The following is an 18,537-nucleotide window of genomic DNA, read 5'->3' on the forward strand; positions in this document are numbered from 1 at the left end:
GGAACCAGTGGTCTGGCTTGATATAAAGCAGCTTGCTTACGCTCAAATATTTTCCACTGGCTTTCCAGGGTGGCGCTCTTTCTCAGCTCTGCTACCTAAAAGCAGCCTTTGAGCTCTACAATACTCAGCCATGATCCCTCGTGGGTATGACTTGTTTCTCATTAATGTGGGTCTTTAGACATTTGGATCCAGAGAATGGCCTGAAAGCTCTTTTTGTACTTCTATCTGCTATGATGATGATGATGACTACTGCTATTACTACAATACTGTTTTTAGCCCCTCTTCACCCCAAAAAGGCTCCCAGAGGAGCTTTCAAAGGCCAATATGTTCCTGCCTTCAGGCTTACTCAGTACAAAAGGGGCCGGGGGGGGGGGGGACGGACTGATATACATAGGCATTTCCCTCTTGGCTCTGGTCCTATCCTGCCTCTGCCACGGCCACCAAGAGCAACTGCACCAGTCTCTGCCAGGCACGACAGGTGAAAGCTCAATTACTTGCTTGCTGTGGCATGGAAGCAGCTGCCATCCTGCCAAAGGAGAGCAAATTTGCTCCAAATTTGCTGACCTTTTCTGTGATGACAAGTTGCTGTCAGTAGTATGCTATCTAGCAGATATTTTTGAAAAAATAAACACACTTAATCTGTTCCTTCAAGGGAAAGGTGATGCTTTAACAATGAGTGACAAAGTAACTGCTTTTCGAAAGAAACTCGTGCTATGGAGAGAGCATTTTGAAAATAGATGTTGATTTTGTTGCCGAAAATGCTATAAGTATGTCACCTATAACAACTCTCATATCTGCACACTTAAACATGGAAACGGAATTTTCTAACCTGTTTAAAAATCTTCCAAATGAAGAGTTTCAGTGGGTTTTGAACTGATTTGTTAAAAATATAAAAATGCAACACCTCCTGATTAGTTTACAAGAACAACTGATTGACATCAGGGAAGATGGAAGTTTACTAGCTGAATTTCAACAAAAACCTTTGCATAATTGGTGGATGGGATTGAAAAATGAGTATCATGATTTAGTAAGCACAACCAACGATATACTTCTTCCATTTGGATCTACGTATCTTTGTGAGGTGTCTTTTTCAGCTATGACAGCCATTAAAACCACGTATCGAAATAAACTGAACTTAGAACCAGACCTTTGAATCACAGTATCACAAAGTGTTAAACCAAGTTGTCAAAAATGATGAAGTATCTTCAATCACATTGCTCTCGCTAAAAATATTATTACTTTTTTTAGTGAGAGCAAAAAAGTTTTTTATACTGTTAAACAACATTTTAAAAGTAATTTATTATTTCATCTTTATCTCATCCTTTTAAAATTTATATTTTTATGTATATTTTATAATGTACATAATATATTAGTACAGTAGTACATATATATCATTTATAAATAAATATACATATATTGGGAGTGTGTGCTCAATTTTTTTTTACTGATAGGGGTACGCGATCAACAAAGTTTGGAGAGCACTGGTCTAGAGCCCACATCTAGTCCACTAAAACTTATGCAATATCCTAAAAACTTTTCCTCTGGAAGCAGACCCCATCCACCCTGAATTAAATGGGACATACTCCCCAGTTCGTATACATCAGATTTGAGACATGCAGTTCAGAGCTCATCTTATTTACTCAGAAGTAACTCCTGGTATGCTCAATGGGGTTTATTCCCTAAACTAATAAACATACTCAGGATTGGAGCCACAAGGCCCAATCCTAAGCAGGTTTACTCAAGAAAAAAGCCCCCCAGAGTGAAACAAGACTTAGGCCACAATGCTATGCATGTTTAGACAGAAAAAAAAGTCCTATAGCTCCCAGCATGCCCCAGCCAGCTGGGTTTGTCTAAACCACCAGGCCGAGATAGGTTTACGGGTGAATTTCATAAAGCATTTGTGGATGTGTTGATGCCACAACTGAAGAAATTATATTGGGAAATACAAGAGGGGGCCCCACTCCCAAAAACATGGACACAAGCTATAACAACACTGATACCCAAAAGATAAATGTAACCTGGACTCCTACAGACCAATATTTCTACTGAATGTAGATATTTACTAAAATATGGGCAAAACGCCTGAAAGAAGTCATTAATGACTGTTTAAGTTCCGATCAATATAATTAAAAAAAAGGGTTATTGCAGATCCAATTAGGAAAGTATTTAGTATGATTAATATTTGTAAGACAAGAAAGATCCCGGTTGTAATAACGATACTTGATCTTTACAAGGCATTCGATACGGTTAATCCAAATAATTTATATTAAGTTTGCTAAATAAGTATAATTATGGGAATAAGTTTAAACATATAATAGAGGCGACATGTACAAACAGCAGCAAAAATAAGGTACAATGGATTAGAGACAAGAATAAGGTTTAATTCAGGAACAAGGCAGGGGTCCCCCTTTCACCATTTCTGTTTACAATGGTAATTGAGTTTCTGGCTGATAGAATCAGGGGAAATAAAGATATTAAAGGGATATTCATAGGCAAGAGAGAATTTAAACTAAACCTATATGCAGGTGACATTTTATTTACATTAGGAAATTCAGAAAAAGGAATAAAGGAATTGATAAGAGAATTAACAGAGTTTCAACAGGTGACAGGCCTAAAGGTAAATACAAAGAAATCTGATTTGATGTGCCTGATCTGGGTATCTGATTTGAGAGGACCACAAGAACAAATAGAAATTTAAAAAATGACAGGTATTCCCTTAGTAACAAAAGCATTTAGATATTTAACAGTTCAAGTCCCTAAAAGCCAGAATGTGCTGAAACTAAATTATGGGAAGCTATGGAAGGAAATAAAGAATGACACAGCCAGATGGGAAAAGATAAATTTAACACTTTCTGATTGGATTATGACTATAAAAATGAAGATATTACCAAAATTAAGTTATCTTTTTAATGTGCTTCCACAAGAAATTTCATTTAAAAGGGTTACAACATGGCAAACAGCATAGAAAAATTTATAAGACTAAGGGCGCAATCCTGTGCGGGTATGCTGCTGCCTCCGAACTCAGAGGCGACCGCCTATCCAATGCGGGGCAGAAGCAGAGAGGGGATTATCTCCTCCGCACTTCTCCTACCCTGCATTTGTGGCTAGACAGCCGATTTTGGGGGTGGTGGGCGGCAGTGGATGTGTCGTACCGGCATTTCTGCCCTCCCTGCCCCAGAATGCCCCATTTTGGCAACCACGTGCTCCTCTTCTGAGCGCGGAGCTCGGGGCTGCGAGGCAGCACGGAAGGGAGGGAAGGCCGGTTCTCCAGGAACCGACCTCAGAGCACAGGCTCTGAGGGCAGTTCCTGGAAGACCACATATCCTATGTCCATCTAGCCGCTGACTAGCAGCCATAGGATTGCTCCCTAAAAGGCCATGAACAGCAAAGGTGTCCGCATATCAATCTATGCAAGGAGGAGGAGGAGGAATAAAGGAATAAAACAGGATGAATTAATATATTATCTTGGAACAGAAACAGAAAATAAATGAAGAAGAATCCTAAAACTGAGCTGGGAGGAGGGATTGGGGAGGGGTTTTGGATTTTTTTTTTTTTTTGTAATTTCTTTTGAAAACAAACGAACAACAATATTCTAAAAAGCAACAAAAATAAACAAAAAAATAAACGTGCATGGCATTGCACCCTTACTCCGGAGTCCAGCGTGGTTGCAATGGGAACCACGCAGGTCAGCGCAATACAACAGGCGGAATCCTATGCAAGTTTAGACGAAAACTAACGCCCGCACTTCTCAGCATCCCCCAGACAGCGTGGCACTCTGAGGGGTGCTGGGAGTCGTAGGCCTTATTTCCTGCCATACAGCCTTAGGAGCGCGCCCTCGGCGTGCTACTTCCGAGCAGGCACGCTTGTTTTAGGCTCGGGGCCCTGGGCCGGCCAGGCGTTCCCACAAGACACCGCCCCTCGCCCAGGCTGTCTTTGGGATTGGCCCGCAGCGAGCGCCGGGCGACACCTAGCGGCGGAAACGGGGAGCGCCACCCTCGGCAGGCGCGTGACCGTTGGTCCTCCGTCGCCCCTGCCAACCACCTTCGCCACGGTGTCTGGGCCCGCTGAGGGCTGGGGGAGCGGCGGAGAATCACCCCCCCCACCACACACACACACACACACACTTCCTCAGCTAATTGAGTCCGGCGAGCGGGCAGGCTCCTTCACGCGCAGCCTGAACCGCTTTTTCTGTCAGCCTTTTCCCTTTGAACGTCAGACAGCCGCGTCGGCAGCAAGAGCAACGGCCAAAGCTTCAGCCAATCAAATCGCGGCTCCCCGCCCGACGCTACTTCCGGCAGCGAGCTTCCGCTTCCGGGTGGGAAGCGGCGCCGAGCTTTGCCGAAGGGGGTTCCGTTCTTTTCCTTTCCTTTCCTTTCCTTTCCTTCCCGTTCCTTCCTTCCTTCCTTCCTTCCGTCTTTCTTTCCTTTTCTTCTCTGGGAGCCCGGTCTGTCGTCGTCGCCGCTGCCATGTCGGCTAGTGTCGAAGTCGGCCCCGCGAACGACTCGTCACGGTGAGAGAAGAGCTGCTCTTCCTCCTCTCTTTCTCTCACCCCCCCCCCCGCTTCCCTTTCCTCTCGCGCGATCGGCTCGCGAGTGGTGGGCGTGGTCTGGGCCGCTGTTGCCGTGGCCCCTCCCCCACACTCTGGTGGGGGAGGGGAGCTGTTCATCATTCTCTTTTGTATCTTGTTTTGGGAGGGGAAAGTACTTCTCCATAGAGCAGGCCATTAACTTGTGGAACTCAATGCCACATGATGTGGTGATGGCGACCCTCTCTCCCCTCTCTGGCTTAGATGGCTTTAAAAGGGGGTCAGGCAAATTAATGGAGGGAGAGGAAAGTTCGGTGTGTGTGATTGTTTGGTAGATAAATACTCCATGTTCAGAAGTAGGCTCTCTCTCGATGCCAGGTGGTTCTGGGGATCTGCCTGGATGGGGAAGGGTTGTTATCTTCGTGTCCTGGTTATGAACTTCCTGGTGATATCTGGTTGGCCATTCTGGAGAACAAGGGATGCTGCACTTTGGTCTGATCCAGCAAGTTCTTCTCAGATGGAGGGGCTGTATAGGTGGACTTAGGAAATCATACCTTCAAAAAAGTGAGACAACCAGGGGCAATCTGAACTTCCTAGAAATAAGTAAAGTCACACTTTATGGAGATCGGGTGCTTTGAAAGGGGGGAACATGGGAGTGGTTGGGCTGGAAGTGGTTAGTAGAATCTGAATGAGACAAAACAGCTGCCCCAGCCACTACCACACTTTTCACTATTTGTAAAGCACTGCTGTGTCCTCAGCTTGACCTCTAGGTAGGTTGTGATGGAACTTTTCATACCCATTGTGTTGTTATTGAAACTGATCTGGCAAATACATCCACAGTAGCATCACTTGAGTTTCTTGGGAATCCTATGAGTGTGCTCATCCTTGGACAAGTTTCATAGCTGACACAGTCTGACAAAATGTTTTCACAATGGGGGCAACACAGAGAATCAGATTGTGAATGTCAGAGTTGGGTTGTGCTTTACTTGAGTACAAAAAGTACTCATTCGAATGGCAAAATACTTTTGGTAGTTAAGTACTCCATAAATGTCCTCAGGGGGTAGGTACTCTTGACAACTGTGAATGGTTCCTGTGTGTGTTTTGAATGGCTGGGTGTCTCTGTATTAGACATGCAAGTCAAGACAGGAATGGCCCTCGCTTCCACCTTTAAGAAGATAGGAAAACCTAACAATTCAACATACGTGTTGAATCATAGAGTTGTGTGTCTGTTTTGCCATTTATGTATCAAACTAATTATTAAAGTGTGAATTGTCAGATTTTACTCTTGTGCATACTCCAATAATCCCCATTTGTTGGGAGGATATTCAAAAAGGACATAAATGGATGTTGCTACTGGCTATTACAGAAAAATGATATACCGCTATTTCACCACAAAGTGGTATATTAAACCAGACATACAGGTTTCAGAATCCTAGCAGGAGTAACACTTCAGAATCATCTAGTATGTCAGAACGTTGTTTGGCATCAGATCATCTTGCTATATCAAAGGACAGAGTAAAAGTGTCTTTGTTGTGCAGCATGATCTTGAGTATTTTTATTCAGAAATAAGCCCCGTGGAATTCCACAGAGCATTCTGTAGTTAGTGTGCTTGAGACTGTTGTCCTGAGAAGGGATGCAAAATAGGTGAGGTGGTTCATATCACTGAGTCAACCTGCTATTGAAGGAAAATGCAAGTAGCATAGACCTTGGTCAGAAGAAACGAAAATAGCTAATTGTAAATGACAATGATTACACAGAGCAAAATTCTGTTCATGGCCCCAGGGCTGGCCCTACCATTAGGCAAAGTGAGGTAGTTGTTTCAGGCAGCAGATGCTGGGAGGCAGCAGCAAGGTATTGGAGGCGAGATGTGTGTGCCACATGGCCTGCCCTGAGCCCCCTAAGCTAGCCTGCTGCTTCGAGTTGCAGTGAAGGTAACTGCCTCACCATTGGTGCTGAAGAAGAATTCAGCTGATGGTCTAGTCGGCTTTTGTGCATTGAATGGGAGGGGATGCCATTTTATTCTTCATCTTAGGCAGCAAAATGTCTTGGGCCAGCCCTGTATGGCCCAATCACTGGACTTGCTTTGCCAGCCCTCATCTATTGCATGCATTACATGCACATTCTTTTTGAGTTGTGTGGGATGCTGTCCTGCCATGGGGGATGCAGGGCTATGCCTATTAACCTAACTTTGACAACTGCCACTTTTGTGAATATGTTACAGCTTGGGCTGCCATGATGCAGACTTGGTGGAGCTCTTCAGCAGCCGTTGCCCATGGTGTGAGTGTAACTGTGTTTCTTCCAGCCTAATTTATCCCATAAAGGAGAATGTCCTAATTTGGATTAATTGGAGATGTCTTTATTTAAAACATTTGTAGCCTTCTTGTCCACGAGCATTAGACTTCAAGGTGGCATATGGAAATAGTTAAAAGCACAGTGCATTGTGATAAAATGACAATGGAACAGAAGCATCAGGTGATAAAGGTAAAATCTACCACAAGTGAGATGCGACCACTTTCTATTTGGCTGTTAAAGATAGCCTCTTGGGCACCTGAGAAATGTGCCCAGGGAGGGTGTTTATAGTCCGAGTACCATCACAGAAAAATTCCCCTCTCCAAATAATCAGGGTTTTAGCCAAATACCTTAACACATGGACAGGTATATGGGAGCACATGGCCCTTCAGACTGCTTCACTTTGCCCCTTCACAGATACCAGATACATCTGTCAGAGGGTTGGATCCAGACTTAGTCATATTTAGAGCAGACCCACTGAAGTCAATAGGACTTAAGTTAGACATGCCTGACTTGTCCCATTGATTTCAGTGGGTCTTCTCTAAGCATGATTACGTCTGGATCTAGCCCAGAATCCTTAAAGGAGCCTTCTTTCCTTCCTGCCCACCTCTTATCCAGAGGCCAATTCATCTTCTCTGGGATCTTGCTCCCTGCTCCTGAATCTTGCTAATTCCACTGTATTTGAATCTGGCACGTGCCACTTTTCAGCATGCACATCTGGGCACTGGAGGAATGTCTGCAGCCAGTCAGCTCCCACAGGGATGTTCTCATGAACACTTACTTATCTCTGTATATTATACAATGGTTGAATTGTTAATGCTTTGAAAGCGGTTTGCTAGTTGCTTTTCAATCTTCACGCATGTAAATTGATGCTATAAACCTAAAATAAATGCCCGCAAAAATAAGCCTACATTTTGGAAAATTGAGATGGGCTGAGTCATGAGCAAGGCAAGTAAGAATGAAATCACTTGAATTTACTGCTGCTGTTCTGTTTATCACACTATGTTGACATTTTTACATTAGATAAATGTTGCCATTCACCCAGATGGCACACGTACACCTTGGTACCACCAGACCAGTGCATCCTTAGTGGCAGGAAACAAGGGAAGAGACTAATTTGAATCAGGATCCCAGTTAGATGAGCCAAACAATGATTTTAGCTCAAGATTATCTGCACCCCCTAGTGTCCTGACTACAAGAGCAGCAGCATATTCAGCCTCTGTGGAACAGAATAAATACAGTTCTGCACAAAGGAATCTTGATATAGCAACTTACAACTGTATACAGAGGATGAATACTTGCTTATATTCACATCCTGAACTAATGATCTTCCTGTGCTGATTAATTCAGGTGAGGCTGGATGTTGTAGAGCAGTTGTGAGAAGAATGTCTTCGACACCATGAACTTGCAAGTGCAGGGCTTGTTTCTGATCCTCCAAATCACAGCTTGGAGCATTAGAAACATTAGTCCATCTTGCATATAATGCTAAGCCATAGTTTAGCACTATAAGAACGAGCTTTGGCAATGGTGTAATGGAGCAGGAATGCAGCAGACTTTTTAAACGGTACTTCTTTAACAGCAGGAGTGATGATGCTATCCGTTGAAGTGGTATTTACCAAAGTAGTAAGCTGGGGTGTTAGGGCCTGGAATTCAGGACATACTATATTCTTTAGTTTACCTGGCAAGGGTCTTTCCTGCGCTATTTTAAGACACACAGGTGTCTTGCTCTTTGCGTTAAATGTATTGTCTTACCATCTGTTACAAACAGTTACGGTGAGCTTCCATAGCATGTAAAATAACTAGGTGTGCACTACATCGTACTTTAACATTGTTCACAATTTGTATCCCACCCTTCCTCCATTGGCTATTATGCTGTTTACTGCTGCTCTTTCAGCTTTTATATATAATTGGTGTACACAGCTGCCTGCATTTTTGGATATCCCTTGGGGGCATGGCTGTGGGAGCTGTTATGAGGAGTTCCTCTACTTCAACATTTACCACCACACCACTGAGTCTTGGCAAGCCTTGGGCTTGCGTCCTCGCTCCTCTTCTGCCACAGCAGTGAGGAGGAGAGTGGAAGCTTTTGCTTATGCTTGTAAACTTTAACTAGAGTTCCTCGTTACGTTGGGGGAACTCTGGTTAGTTTATACAAGTCAGGATCATTGATACTGGCTTGCTATAACAAACCATAGTTTAAACCAAGCCTTCCCCAACCTGTTGCTCTCCAGGTGTTTGGGGCTTGAACTCCCACAAGCCAACATGGGCAGTGTCAGGAATGGAGTTGTAGTCCAAAACATCTGGAGGGTACCAGGTTGAGGAAGGCTGGTTTAAGCTGAACAAAGTTCCCTGAGTTTGGATGTAACAGGGAAACCTATCAATAACTTAAACATGAAAGTGGATGCTTTTGTTTTCCTCGTGGCCACACCAGAGAAGGCAGTGCGCAGACCTGAGGCTTGCTGTGCCTTGTTCTATAGCGCCAACCTATGGTTAACTTTAGCATTGCATGCAAAGCAGCCTGAGGAACAGGCCTAAAGGGAGCATTAGCACTTGCAGTTTTCCTCGCTCCTGGGTGACAAGCTGCATCTACCAAACTGCCCTCTTCTTGGCAGCTATTAAAGATAGAGGAGCCCTGCTGGCCTCCCTTATATTGGTTGCTCTAAAGATAAAAGCAAAATCAGGTAAATGTAGAATTACTAATTTTATAAATTACACATTTTAAAAGTGGGTCCATGCTACAGAGTGTTGTTAAAGGTGGGTCCAGGATCTGGAAAGGTTGAAGACCGCTGTTCAGGAGGGTGTTTTTGGCCAAGCTCAGGGAAATTTGGCAGGCTAAGAAGTGCCTTGTACATCTTTACTTGCCTATGGCGAGTAAGAATTCCTTCCAGAAGAACAGTCATGGAAGCTTTTTGTAAACTGGATGAGTATTTTCTCTCAGTTCAGGCTGGTGATATGCCAGCAATGACATAATACTGGTGGGCAAGGGTAGATGGGCCAGTACTCTTCACTAGTAGCTTTTGTGGACTTCTATTTGCAAGGCCACAGTACAAGACCCTAGGCCTTAAGCTGGATCAGGCACGCTATGGAGAGTGCTAGATGCCTGCAGAAGGGGCATAATTGCTGGGGCTCTAGGAGCAATCTGCAGTAAAAGAGACCAGCAGTAGCAAGTAACGATTCCTTGCTGGGAGTTCATTTGTGCTCTCTCCCTCTCTCTCTCTACACACACACACACACACACACACACACACTTTAGTCCCCACTGTTCCCTCAGAGGCAGAGCTGTGATTCCAATGCAGTGCTTGAGGCTGAGAGTGTAGCAACAGGCTCTGAGCAGGTACTTAGCAAGCAGCAGTTGGACTCTAGCTGCTAGAGGAAGAAGCTGTTCAGTTCCCAACTTTTGGGAACTGAACAGCTGTTCAGTTCCCAAGATCAGTGCTTGGAGCAAGTGATCAGGCTGGCTATCTCATGTGAAGCTGCTTTAGTTCTGGCTCAGTTCAGATAAAATGACCCAGTTTGCATGTTATTTAACCCAGAAATTGGTGGGGCTGTGTAGCAGCGCGCATGTGCACTGCTTTCAGTATGCTTGTCACTTCCCCTTTCAATCAACTGTAATCAACAGTCCAGGAACACCCCATTCATGGGTTGTTATCATGATGTCCGAACCTGAAACTCTGGGTTGTTCCTGGGTTGTTGATCACGGTTGATTGAAAGTGGAAGCAATGAGCACATGGAAGGCAGTGCGCTTGCTTGCTGCTGCATAGCCCCAGCAATGTTGGGGTTAAAGAACTGAGGAATTGGCATGATGTGCGACCCGGCCTAATGCTAACCATGATTTAATGTTACAGGAATAAACCTGCATGAGCTTTGGGCTCATGTGTTCCCACTTCTTCTCTCCGCGTGTATGCAAGAGATAAAGCTTTTGCTTTAGCACTAACCACAGTTAACTGTGATGTCTGAACTGGGGAAACTATGGCTTGTTTCTAACTTGTGGTTAGTTAGAACAAGCCAGGAATTCTTCTTTCACAGTAAACCTCCCAACACACTCTTGTTAGCAATGCAACTTCTAGTAGAATTCAGTGAAAGTAACCTTGTTTTTTTTGTTTTGTTTTTTAAATGCAAGTTCTACATTCTCAGGACAATGTCGGCTATTTCTTCACCTATTGCAGGGGTGTTGAACCTTTTCCAGCCCGGGGGCCAAATTCCAATTTGGGAAAGCCCTTGGCGCTGCATTCCAGCAGGGGGCGGGGCTAAGGACAGAGCAGATGGGGCTAAAGCAAAGTGGGCAGGGCCAGATGTGTTTCATACCAGTTTTGACATTTTCCACAAAGCATGGCTCAATTCTAGGTATGTCTACTTGTGAGTAAGCCCCAGGGCAACAGCTTTCAGGCAGACAAAGAACAGCTCATGTCTACCCAGAAGTAAGCCACAGAAATGGAGTACAGTCAGAAATAACAGAAACAAATTCCTGTGTGTTCTTACAGGACTGATTGAAATTCCTTGTTCTTTAAATACCTTTACATTTTAAATGTATTTAAAGTTTAAATGTTTCTACACCTTCTCTTATCTCCAAGGAGATGCAGACAATAAGATGAGCAAAAAAGCATTTTGAGGAGCATATTGCCAACAACATCAAAGCCAACAATAAAGATTTCTTTAAATATAGCAGAAGCAGGAGACCTGCTAGGGAGGCAGCTGGACAGTTGCATGACAATGGAGTTAAAAGAGTACTAAAGGAGGATAAGGAGATTGTGTAGAAACTGAATGAATTATTTGCATCTGTCTTCACTGCAGAAGAGAGATGCAGAAGACGTAGGACATATACCTGTGCCTGAACTGATGTTTTCAGGAAGGGTGTCTGAGGAACTGAGGCAAATAGTGGTGACAAAAGATGAAGTTTTCAACCTTATTGACAAATTTAAAGTGAATAAATCACCAGGCCCAGATAGTATCCATCCTAGAGTTCTTAAAGAACTCAAATGTTCAATTGCTGATCTTCTAACAAAAAATATGGTAGACCAGCCTCTGTACCAGAGGACCGGAGAATGGCCAGTGTAATGCCAATTTGTAAAAAGGGATCCGGGGGGATCCAGGAAATTACAGGTCAGTTAGCTTAACGTCTGCTCTGGGTAAATTGGTTGACATCATAAAGATAAAATTAGTAAGCATATAGAAGGACAAGTCCTGCTTAAAAAGAATCAACATGGCTTCCACAAAGGTCAGTCCTGTCTCACTAACCTTTTAGAGTTTTTTGAGAGTGTCAATAAACTTGTGGACAAGGATGATCCGGTAGACATTGTTACTTGGACTTCCAAAAGGCTTTTGACAAAGTTCCTCTCTAAAGACTCCTGAGCAGTCATGGAATAGGAGGAGAGTTGTAACTGGTTAAAGAACAGAAAGCAGACAGTAGGAATAAATGGCAAATTCTCCCAGTGGAGGGATGTAAACAGTGGAGTCCCACAGGGATCTATATTGGCACCAATGCTTTTCAACTTCATAGAATCATAGAATAGTAGGGTTGGAAGGGGCCTACAAGGCCATTGAGTCCAACCCCCTGCTCAATGCAGGAATCCCAAGTCAGAGCATCCCTGACAGATGGCTGTCCAGCCTCGTCTTGAATGCCTCCAATGTGGGAGAGCCCACCACCTCCCTGGGTAATTGGTTCCATTGTCGTATTGCTCTAACTGTCAGGAAGTTTTTCCTGATGTTCAGCCAGAATCTGGCTTCCTGTCACTTGAGCCCGTTATTCCGTGTCCTGCACTCTGGGATGATTGAGAAGAGATCCTGGCCTTTCTCTCTGTGACAACATTTCAAGTACTTGAAGAGCTCTATCATATCTCCCCTCAGTCTTCTTTTCTCAAGGCTAAACATGCCCAGTTCTTTCAGTCTCTCTTCATAGGGCTTTGTTTCCAGTCCCCTGATCATCTTTGTTGCCCTCCTCTGAACCCTCTCCCACTTTTCTGCATCCTTCTTAAAGTGCAGTGCCGAGAACTGGACACAGTACTCCAGATGAGGCCTAACCAGTGCTGAGTAGAGGGGAACTAGTACTTCCCGGGATTTGGAAGCTATGTTTCTATTCATGCAGCCCGAAAGAGGATTTGCCTTTTTTGCAGCCACATCGCATTGTTGGCTCATATTCAGCTTGTGATAGACAACAATTCCAAGATCCTTCTCGCTTGAAGTATTGTTGAGCCATGTATCCCCCATCTTGTAACTGTGCATTTGGTTTCTTTTTCCTAGGTGCAGAACTTGGCATTTATCCCTATTAAATGTCATTCTGTTGTTTTCTGCCCAGCGCTCCAGTCTATCAAGATCACTTTGAATTTTGTTTCTGTCTTCCAAAGTATTAGCTATCCTGCCCAATTTTGTGTCATCTGCAAATTTGATCAGCATTCCCTGCACCACCCGCTCCAAGTCATTAATAAAACTGTTGAAGAGCACTGGGCCCAGGACTGAGCCCTCCGGTACCCCGCTCGTTACCTCTCCCCAGTTTGAGAAGATCCCATTGATAAGCACTCCTTGAGTCCGATTCTGTAGCCAACTGTGGATCCACTGGATCGTTGTTTCATCTAGCCCACTTTGAGCTAGTTTGCTCATCAGGGTATCATGGGGCACTTTGTCAAAAGCTTTGCTGAAGTCGAGGTATATTATGTCTACAGCATTCCCATGGTCCACAAGGGAGGTTACTTGATCAAAAAATGAGATCAGATTTGTCTGGCAGGATTTGTTTTTGACAAATCCATGTTGGCTTTGAGTAATCACTGCATTATTGTCAAGGTGCTTCCAGATGGATTGCTTTATCATCTGCTCCAGATTTTCCCAGGGATTGATGTCAGACTGACTGGTCTGTAGTTCCCAGGTTCCTCCTTTTTGCCCTTTTTGAAGATAGGGACAACATTAGCCCTCCTCCAGTCATCTGGCACTTCCCCCGTCCTCCATGGTTTCTCAAAGAGAATAGACAGTAGTTCTGAGAGCTCTTCTGCCAGTTCCTTTATTACTTTAGGATGCGATTCATCTGGCCGTGGAGATTTGAACTCATTCAAAGTAATTAGATGTTCCTTGACCATATGCCTGTCGATCTCAAGCTGCAATCCTGCCCCTTCAGCCTGTACTTCACCTTTGCCAGGGGGGTCATAGCCCCTCTTTTGGGAGAAGACTGAGCCAAAGTAGGAATTGAGCACCTCTGCCTTTTCTTTGTCATCTGTTATCGTTTTGCCATCCTTATTTAATAGCTGAACCACCATTTCTTTCCTCTGTCTTTTACTATGCATGTAGCTGAAGAAAACCTTTTTGTTGCTTTTAGCATCCCTTGCTAACCTCAGCTCGTTCTCAGCTTTAGCTTTGCTGACGCCATCCTTGCAATTCTGTGCTACCTGCCTGTACTCTTCCTTTGTTGCTTGGCCTTCTTTCCACTTCCTATATGTTTCCTTTTTTGTTTTCAGGTCATCTCTAAGCTTTTTGTGAAGCCACATTGTCTTTCTTCTGTTGTCTTCCACCTTTTCTTGTTGGAATTGTTTGTAATTGTGCCTTGACAATTTCCTTTTTTAAAAGCTCTCACCCATCTTGGACTCCTTTTCTCGTTACAGTCGCTTGCCATGGGACCTTACTTATCATTGTTCTGAGTTTATTAAAATCAGCTTTCCTAAAATCCAGGGTACACGTTTGACTACACTCGGCTTTTGCTTCCCTTAGAACCAAGAACTCAAGTATAACATGGTCGCTTTCCCCCAGAGTGCCTGTAACTGCTACTTTATCCACTAAGTCATCTCTGTTGGTTAGGATCAAGTCAAGGATAGCTGATCCTCTAGTTCCTTCCTCTACTTTCTGTAGGAGGAAGTTATTCGCCACACAAGTCAGGAATTTCCTGGAGGCCATGTTTTGCACAATTTGTCTCCCAACAAGTATCGGGGAAATTGAAGTCCCCCATTACTTCTACATCATGCCTCCTTGAAACATTGGCTATTTGCTTTTCAAGAGTTTCATCCTTGTCTTCTCGATTGGGTGGCCGGTAGTAGACTCCAACCACCAGGTTCCTTTTATTTTTTGCTCCATTTATTTTGATCCAGATGCTCTCGATGGGGCTACCAAGCTCATCCTCCTGTATTTCTGTGTAGAGATATGTATTTTTAATATATAGTGTGAATCCACCTCCCTTTCTGTTCCTTCTGTTCTTTTTGAACAAGTTATATCCTTCAATTGCTGTATTCCAGTCATGAGAGTCATCCCACCAAGTCTCAGTTACACCTATCAAGTCATATTTCCCTCTTGTATTAAGAGGTCAAGTTCATTCTGTTTGTTTCCCATACTCTGGGCATTTGTATATAGACATCGAAGACAATGTGCTTCACAGTCTGGCTTTCTTCCTACATGGTTCTGAAGACTATTATTGGGTGCTGTTAGACCTGTTCTCTCTGTTGTGGTGCATGAGCCTTTGTCCATAGTTACTCCCAACTTTACATCTCCCTTCCCCGTAGGATTCAGTTTAAAGCCCTCCTGATGAAGTTCTTCATGCTGTGGCCAAACACATTCTTCCAACCCTTTGTGAGGTGCAACCCATCCCTTGCCAACAGCCCATCTTCCAGGAAGTATAGCCCGTGGTCCCAGAATCCAAATCTCTCGCGTCGGCACCACCTTTGTAGCCAGTCATTCACCTGGAGTATTTTTATTTCCCTTTCTATCCCTCTTCTAACTACTGGAAGGATGGATGAGAAAACTATCTGGGCCCCAAAGTTCTTGAGTTTCCTTCCCAAAGCTTCAAAGTCTGACATGATTTCTTCGTAGCTCTGCTTGGCGGTATCATTTATTCCAACATGGAAGAGAAGAAAGGGATACCGGTCAGTGGGCTTTATGAGTGCAGGCAACCTTTCAGTCACGTCTCTATAATCTGTACTCCCGAGAGACAACATACCTGGCGAGTCCACGGGTCTTCGCAACATACTTGGACATACCTTGGAGAAGGCCATCCGAGGCTGATCTTGTTAAGTGGCCTGTCTGGTGTTGCTGGAGGCGCTCCTTAAGATAGGCTGGGCGGGAACCATATAGGGTTTTAAAGGTCAAAACCAACACCTTGAGTTTGGCCCGGAAAACAACTGGTAACCAGTGCAACTCCTTCAGCACTGGAGTGATGTGATCTTGCCGGTGGCTGCCTTTAATCAGGTGAGCCGCCGCGTTCTGTACCAGCTGCAGCTTCCGAACCGTCTTCAAGGGTAACCCCACATAGAGCGCATTACAGTAGTCTAAATGAGGGGAGACCAGGGCATGTACTACCGATGGGAGTAAATGGTCAGGAAGGTAGGGGCGCAGCTGCCGTATCAGATGGAGTTGATACAGCGCTGTCCGGCTCACAGCTGACACCTGAGCCTCCATGGACAGCTGTGAGTCCAAAATGACCCCCAGGCTGCGGATCTTGTCTTTCAAGGGTAGCTGTACCCCATTCACCACCAGGTCAACATCCCCCAACCTCCTCTTGTCTCCCACCAAAAGTACCTCGGTCTTGTCAGGGTTCAGCTTCAGCTTATTCCTCCCCATCCAGCCACTCACCGTCTCCAGACATTTGGACAGGGATTCTATGGCCAACCTTGGTGAAGATTTGAATGAGAGGTAGAGCTGCGTGTCATCTGCATATTGATGACACTGCACCCCAAACCTCCTGATGATAGCCCCCAGCGGCTTCACATAGATGCTACATAGCTTTGGGGAGAGGATGGAACCCTGTGGCACCCCAGAAGTGAGTGGCCATGGGTCCGAAACCTCCTCTCCCAGTGCTACCCTCTGGTACCTGCCAGAGAGGAAGGACCGGAACCACCGCAATACGGTGTCTCCAATGCCCAACCCCTCCAGGTGGTCCAGGAGGATACTGTGGTCAACGGTATCAAAAGCCGCTGAGAGATCGAGGAGAACAAGGAAGGAGCATTCGCCCTTATCCAGAGCCCTCCTCATATCATCTACCAAGGTGACCAAGGCCATTTCTGTCCCATGCCCAGGCCTGAAGCCCGACTGAAATGGATCTAGATAATCGGCTTCTTCCAAGTGTGCCTTCAACTGCATCGTCACCACCCGCTCAATCACCTTGCCCCCAAATGGCAGATTCGAGACTGGGCGAAAGTTGTTCAGAACGTGAGGATCCAAGGAGGGTTCTTTAAGAGCGGTCTTATCACTGCCTCCTTGAGGGCTGATGGCATCACTCCCTCCTCAAGGGAGGTGTTCACCACCGTCCTGATCCCTTCACCCAATCTCTCTGCAGCCCATAATGAGCTAAGATGGGCAAGGATCAAGTAAGCAGGTGGTAGGCCTTACAGATGACAGCACCTTGTCCACTTCATCAGAAGGAAGAAGCTGGAACTGATCCCATGTAACCGGTTTGCCACAGACTGCATCTTGCTCACTAACTGTATCCACAGCGCACGGAATAACACTCCTAATCTGATCAATTTTATCTTCAAAGTGCCTTGCCAAAGCCTCACAGGAGGCCTTAGAATGCTCCAGCGATTCTGGAGCCACTGGACCAACCATGCTCCGGACCCCTTGGAACAGCCTCCTGGGACAGCACTCTGCGGATGTGATAGAGGCAGCATAATATTCCTTTTTTGCTGCCTCCACTACCATGTGATAGGCTGAAGATACAGCTCTAGCCCATGTCTGATCGTCTTTGGACCGAGACTTCTGCCACCAGCGCTCTAGCCATTTCAGAGCTTGTAACTGTGGATTGAACCATGGTGCAGTCTGAGCCCTGTTCAGGGGCAGAGGACGTTTTGGAGTCACCCGATCTAATGCCCCAGTGATTGTGGCATTCCAGCCACCCACCAGGGTCTTGACCAAGTAGTCATTGGCGTGCTCCAGAGAATCCGCAAGTGCGTTCAGGAATCCATTTGGATCCATAAGACGCCTGGGGTGGACCATTTTAATGGGTCCTCCACCCCTGCGGAGGGGTTGTGGAACCGAGAAGTCCAACATCACCAGATAGTGATCTGACCATGACAAGGGGGTGGTGGATATACCCCCGACTTCCAGATCACTCCCCGCTTCTCCAGAAACAAACACAAGGTCTAACGCATGACTAACTATGTGGGTGGGCCCAGTTGGAATAGGGTGCAGCTCCCAGGAAGCCATGGTCTCCATTAAGTCCTGAGGTGCCCCTGTGAGGACAGCCTCTGAATGTACATTGAAGTCCCCCAACACCAGTAAGTTAGGGGACTGCACATGCACATCAGAGACCATCTCAAGCACCTCAGCCAGGGAGTCAGTCGTGCAGCGGGGTGGACGGTACATGAGCAGAATCCCCAGACTGCCCTTCAGGCCCAACCTCCAGTACATGCACTCGGCAGCCTTGGTCTCCCGGAGAGGGGGTCTGGTGAAGACCAAGGACTCTTGGTAGATAACAGCCACTCCCCCTCCCAGATCCCCAGCCCTCGGCTGCTGTGGATACGAAAATCCAGCTGGACACATGGCTGCAAGAATTGGAGCAGCAGCCTCAGCCAGTCAGGTCTCCATAATACATGCATGCCAGGTCTGCACCCTCATCCAGGATCATGTCATGGATGAGGGATGTTTTCTGGGTAACAGACCTGGCATTGCAGAGCATCAAACGAAGGCCAGAAGATGGAGTCATGCCTCCTCCGGCCATCCTTTGGCTCTGGACAGGCCTGGAACAGGGGACAGATATTACATGTCTCTTCCTTGTTCCCTGTACCTGGCGTGGCCTGCCCCTAGTGCTCTGCCAGCACCTGCCA

The 18,537-nt window shown here is 45.5% G+C and overlaps 1 protein-coding gene across 2 annotated transcripts in view; it reads left to right on the plus strand.

The window, feature by feature from the left end:
- Window positions 1–4,313: 4,313 nt before the first annotated feature.
- The window catches only part of EYA3 (EYA transcriptional coactivator and phosphatase 3), a 90,930-nt gene continuing 76,706 nt past the window's right edge, over window positions 4,314–18,537 (plus strand). For both annotated transcript variants that reach the window (XM_084815532.1, XM_084815536.1), the window contains exon 1: window positions 4,314–4,510. The gene's annotated coding sequence lies outside the window, so the exon portion shown is untranslated. The remainder of the gene's footprint in view (window positions 4,511–18,537) is intronic.

Source organism: Heloderma suspectum, chromosome 10, assembly GCF_057233095.1.
Source record: "Heloderma suspectum isolate Gila_16-S chromosome 10, 16-S_ref, whole genome shotgun sequence".
Taxonomy (NCBI): Eukaryota; Metazoa; Chordata; class Lepidosauria; order Squamata; family Helodermatidae; genus Heloderma; species Heloderma suspectum.